Here is a 6,000-nt window from a genome sequence, read left to right as displayed (position 1 = left end):
TTTTTTTTGTGTCAGATGTCGGTTGTCTGAATGATAAGATTAGTTAGCGGTGATCGCTGACAGCTTTGGTTGTGGAATACTGAGCAACCTCACATTTATAGTTTTTTTTTACGTAATATGTATGTAATTGCTATTAAGTATTTATTTAATTATGGAATGGAATTTAAATTCCTCGTATGTATATTGAAACAAATAGTAAATTCTGGGTAGATTTTTTTAAGGAAAATAAAGTTTCGTCTTATTTTCTAGCTGGCCCAAATGATAGCCAGGAGACGGATCAGCCTTAAGGTACCGATGGCAAAGCTGAAAAGGCCAGCATCGCAGTTAAAGTTCGGCATCATTTACATTTTACACATTTTATAAATAGTCTATTTAGTTATAATATTCGTGTTTAGTTTAGCAGGTCAAGACGAAGCCGCTGGACTGATCGTTTTTTAAATAATTTTCTCAATTAATCATGCTTTTTAAATTTCGAAATCCTTGTAAAAAAAAATCCAATTTCAGTTAGAAAAACTAAAAAGGCAATTTTACTACATACATATATTTGGCTCCTATTTTTGCGGTTATATTCATTTTTTTGTGCTTAAAATTAACTGATGCACGGTGTATTCAATTACACAACTCAACTTTATGCTTCTTGACTATAGATACATACATATATACTGACAGTTTTTTAGTACCCTAATTTCTAATATTTAAAAATAAATTTGCATATAAATGCACTACAATACAATACAATACATATGTACATACATATGTACAAAAACATACAAGTGTGTATATGTAAATGTTTAACCTCATAGCTCGTTAGTCCGCTGGCCGCCAAGTCTATAACAAATAGCCACTTGGTTCCATCGCTCAAAATGCAAGGCAGGAAGACAGACAGCAAGCAATTGACAGTGGAAGAGCGTAAGCAATGAAAATAAAACCAAAGCAAAAAAACCAACAACAACAAAATTAAACAACACAAAATGACATTTTGCAAATTTTACAAAATATTTGGAATGCCTGCTTTGCCGTGCATTGCTTTAGTTGTTTTTGTTTGTTTGTTCAATTTACTTGAGTATTCAAATACGTATACGACATGGTGTCCCAATTTGCATGCCGTGACGGCATGTCTCCACAGACAACAATAGCAACTATTCAGCTATTTAAAAAAAAAGTCACTTATGTATAACAACAAAAATAAATAGCAGAGCGCGTCTCCACAAGTGCATATTTTCACTAAATAAGAATTTGAGCGCTTGCAAGTACGTACTTACAGTGTGTATTTATGTGTTTACTACTTGCTATTTGCGACAAAATGAATTGAATTTAAATTTTGCGCATTGGAAATTTGTTGTCAAGCGCACATGCAGTAGCAGCAGAATAAAACAAACATAAGTGCAAAGAAGTGGCAATTAAAAAACAGACAGAAATTGAAATCAGAGCGAAATGTCACCAACATTGCAAACAAATTGAAAAGTAAATATTTAGAAACGATGTGCTACATATACACCTAAATACATACATACATATGAACGTTCGTTGTTTTTGGAAGGTAGAAAACTGGAAGTAAAAAAAAAATATGGGCATAGGTTTTTGCAAATTTAAAAACCTTAGATACATTTTTGTTAAACTGGAGGTAATTTTGGGTAATTTCAAAATAACACATAATTTTTAAGTAATTTGAACATCATTTGACATAAATCTTGAACTTATTATAACTAGACATAATTTTTGAGAAACTGACAAATAAATCTACAAAATTTATTGCTTGGAATGATAAGGACACATAAACTAACAAACGCAGTGCTACTTAGCTACAGAGGCTATCGGCTATACGCAAAAATTATTTCCAGTTTTAAAATGCATAATAAACACTTAATGGTCATTTTTTTATATTGCCCAAAATATTTAATAGATAAGTAAAATTTTTAAATAATCATAAATCGTTGCCCGAATTTCGAAAAATTTATGTCCAGTTTGTCATTGACAAAAAAAAATGTATGTCCACGTTTTAAATGAATAAAAAGTATGTCCAGTTTTTAAATTAAAAAAATTGTGTCCAGTTTTTCCACTACCAAAAATAATTTTCAATTTTGTATGTTACGATTTTAATTACTAAAAATCGATGTAAATTTTTTAAATTACCAAAATTCTATGTCCAGTTTTTAAAGCATCAAAAATGTATAACCAGTTTTTAATATTCATGTAGCCAAAAATTTATGTCCAGTTTTTAACTTACAAAAAACGTATTTCCAGTTTTAAATTAACTAAAAAGTAGCAAAATGTATGCCCAGTTCCAAACTATTAAAAATTTGTATCCAGTTTTAAATTTATGTCCACATTTTAACTAAGAAAAATTTATGTTCAGTTCTGACTTTCAAGCCTTGATATACTCAAAATTTTTGAGTTTTTGAGTTATATAGCAGATTAGACGTTACCAATCCGGCAGAGGCGCAGTTTTGCCATTTGTCACAAAACGACACTTTTCTTTTTGTGCCGTTGTTCAGCAATATAAATGTAATTTTTTTTGTTTAAATACTTAGGAGTTGTTACTTATTTCGTATTTTTGTAGTCCAACACTTACTCAATCCTTAGAAAAGTCATAATTTGAAAGCTTACAAATTTTCCCTACAGAATGACTGCAAATAATCCGGAATGATCACATTCCAAGACATATTATTGCTAAATTACGAAACACAAGATCTTTAATTGCCTCTACTGAAATATATGAAACTAGTGAGCCCGCATGCCGACAAAACGCCAAAATTTAATTAAATTTTTTTAACAAATATTCCTAGTGGTGAGAGGTCTCGCATGGTGTCGGTTTTAATTTCATCAAAATTTCAAATCTCCCTGTACCGCTGAAAAGGTTCTAACTTCAAAAAACAAAACTTGTGGACATCTATCATCATCTTTCATACAGGTGACAACCCCTTTAAAAGTATTTTCAAACTTAAATCTTTTTATCTCCTATCATTGTTATACATATTTCAACCCTGCAGTGAAAAGCCAAACCAATTAGAAAAAATACTAGTTCATTAACTAGTATGTGCCTACCAGTTCGACAATTTCGAAGAACTTAGGCGATCAGCGACATCTGCCTTTGAATTGTCAAAGCCAAAAATAAAACGCAATTAATTGCTTTTCTTACAAATGTCGGCTGTGGCGTCACGTGAAGACTACTGTTTCTGGTTCTGAAATCGCAAGTTCGAGGCCGCTTGGAGGTGGTTAAGAATTTTAAAGTTAAATAAATGTAAGTAAAAATAATTTATTCAATTTATATAAATAAATAACAAATTTGAAAATCTAATTGCATTGCAAAAAACATTTAGGAAGAAATGCTATTGCTATAAAAACAAAGAAATTTAACAAAAATATTTTTTTTATTAAATTTAAAAAGAACAATAAACAGCATAAACAAAAAAATAAATTTATAAAAAATAAAAATAAAATAAAAAAATAGAAAATAAAAAACTTTTCCCTGCGCCACGATTTGAACCTGGGACCTCAGGCTTACCACGCGAGTGCTTTGCTCTGTCGGCCATTGTGACTGCTGGAGCGTCGCGAGCAAAAATGCACACTTATGCTTTTCACGGGGTATGAATTGGCAGACTATTTTATCAACTGGTATGATCCTTCTAGTATTTATACTAGTAGATGCTGATGCATAGCCTGACAATTGACATCTCGTAGGACATCGCAATGTTAAAAATACCAGTCGCTAACATTGAAAAAGGATAGAACGTGAACTAGTTCGGCTGAAACGCAAACCGGTAGAATTCTAGTTTACAACTAGTAGCTTTCCCTGCAGGGAATTAACTGATGAATTTAGTTGAATTAAATTTTTTAAGTAGCTTGGAACCAGGGTACGAAAATAAACTATATTGTACGTTACTATTTCGTTTCGTTTATTACTTCAACAGTTCGGTACAATACGAAAACAAAACGGCTGAGTTCACTTTGGCGATAGTACACTACAGTAGTTTAGTAGTTACAGATGAAACAACAAACGAAATGAATCGTGCAGAGAAAAATATATATATGTATGTACACATATCCAATAACTAAACACAAAACAAATAGCTGCAATGAATAAAAAAATAAAAATGTTTTTTAATTGAATTGGATATGAAAATTTACAGAAAAAAATATTTTTCACGTAATTGAGACAATTGTGATATCACCCTATGGCACAATTGTCACAAACGAAAAGCAAACGTTTCTAGTTGGGGAAAATGACAGTGAATCTTACAAATTGTTTCTGACTATGTACAAAACTGTACAAAACCACAAATGATAAGATGATCGATGAGCAAATGGGAATTGTTTCGTACAGTTTATTTTCGTACTCTGCTTGGAACTCTCCTAAATATAGTTCTGAAATAAATTATTTTCAAACCCATTTCGATTGATATCGATCTTTCCACAATCCATTTAACTTAGTAAATAATTTGAATTACATTTTCGCAACAGTTGGTTTCGTTCGTTTGATACCTATATTTTAAAATTTTATGTAACTTATGTATATTTAAACTAAATACAACTTTTGGAACAGGCGTCAACCCTCTTAAAAACTATTTTCGCACTGAAATTTCCTTAAATATTTTTCGTCAGACATTTTTGTACATATTTCTAGTTACTGATGAATTAAGTGGAAATTTATTTTTAAACACGTAGCAACCCTGCTAAATATAGTCCTGAAATAAAGGATTTTAAACCCATTTCCATTGATAACCATCGTTTAGTAATTCATTTAACTTATTAAATAATTTTTATTTAACCCTGTAAACTGGGGAAACCCTCAAACACATCAAAAATGTTCTAAATTGTCAAACTAAATGTTTCTTGAAACTCTTTCATTTGACATCAATTTTTTTTTATTTCAAATAACTTGGGTATAAAATAATTCAATTTGACTTCTCAAATAGATGGTAACCCTATTCAAAATATGTCCAAACTACTAACTTATTAAACCTCTTTTATCTGACACCCATATAGCGATACCTTATTCTCTTACCAAATTGCTTTAATGAAAATTGAATTAAATTTTTTAAATGTGTGGCAAACCTCCTATACATATTTAAGATTTAAAGCCTTTGATATCCATCTTGCAGATGGCAACTCTTTTCGAAAAAGTGAAACCTTCTTGAACATCCACACCCTAAGCCCTTTAACTTGACACCTCATTTTTGGAAATCGAACGAACGGTGCAGATCTGATGACCTGGAAAAAAATCCCTTCGCGTAATATATGTATGTATATATAGATAGATTTTGAATTGTGTCGTTATTGCAGAGGACCATCGATATGTATATATTCGAGGGTAAACTATTTTTCTAGAAAAAGTTGCTTGAGAGTTTCGCATTTGTTTGTGAAAAAATGCAAAATACCTATAAACAAATAAGCATATACAAAAAAAGTTTTTCGACTACAAAAACATACCCCTATATAAACATACATACATATTTACATACATGTCTTATACATATTAATTGCTATGTATATAATTTTATGTGCAACTGTATGCAAAAAAAAAATGCTATCTGGCTGCTTTTTTTTTAGTATCTGATATATTTATATGTAACTGGGCAGGGTTGGGTTGGGCTGGCATACGTCAAATTCATTGCGAGCGTGACCTGCATTTAGTCAAATTAGCATTTTGTTATGCTTTGATTTTTGTTTGTTGTACACATTTTTTGTTTTGCTTTGTTCAAACCAATATTTGCACTTTGAATTGCCGTGCCATCACTCAAATGAAATACGAGTATTTACGAAATTCTTCACCACATACATACTGGTATGTATGTACCGTAGCGTGCTTAGTGAAACAGAGAATCCATACAAATATTTTTAAAATTTCAAAATTTTGAACAATTTAATTTTTTCATTTTCAGTTTTATATGTATCATTTTAAAATGCTTCAAAAGAAGATCATGGCCGACGAATTGAGAGAACCTTAACTAAACCTTACTATGTTTTTATCGTGAAGCAATCATATCGTCTAGTTGGCGA

General features: G+C 30.8%; 1 protein-coding gene across 3 annotated transcripts in view; it reads left to right on the top strand.

Moving 5' to 3' along the window:
• LOC118739040 (nuclear hormone receptor FTZ-F1) overlaps nucleotides 1-6,000 on the top strand; it is a 628,268-nt gene that overhangs the window by 221,565 nt on the left and 400,703 nt on the right. The window lies entirely within an intron of this gene.

Source organism: Rhagoletis pomonella, unplaced genomic scaffold (genome assembly GCF_013731165.1).
Source record: "Rhagoletis pomonella isolate Grant_MI unplaced genomic scaffold, Rhpom_1.0 Rhpom_scaffold_00005, whole genome shotgun sequence".
Lineage (NCBI taxonomy): Eukaryota > Metazoa > Arthropoda > Insecta > Diptera > Tephritidae > Rhagoletis > Rhagoletis pomonella.
The sequence above is the reverse complement of the archived record's forward strand: the minus strand, read 5'-3'. Positions and strand labels throughout refer to the sequence as shown.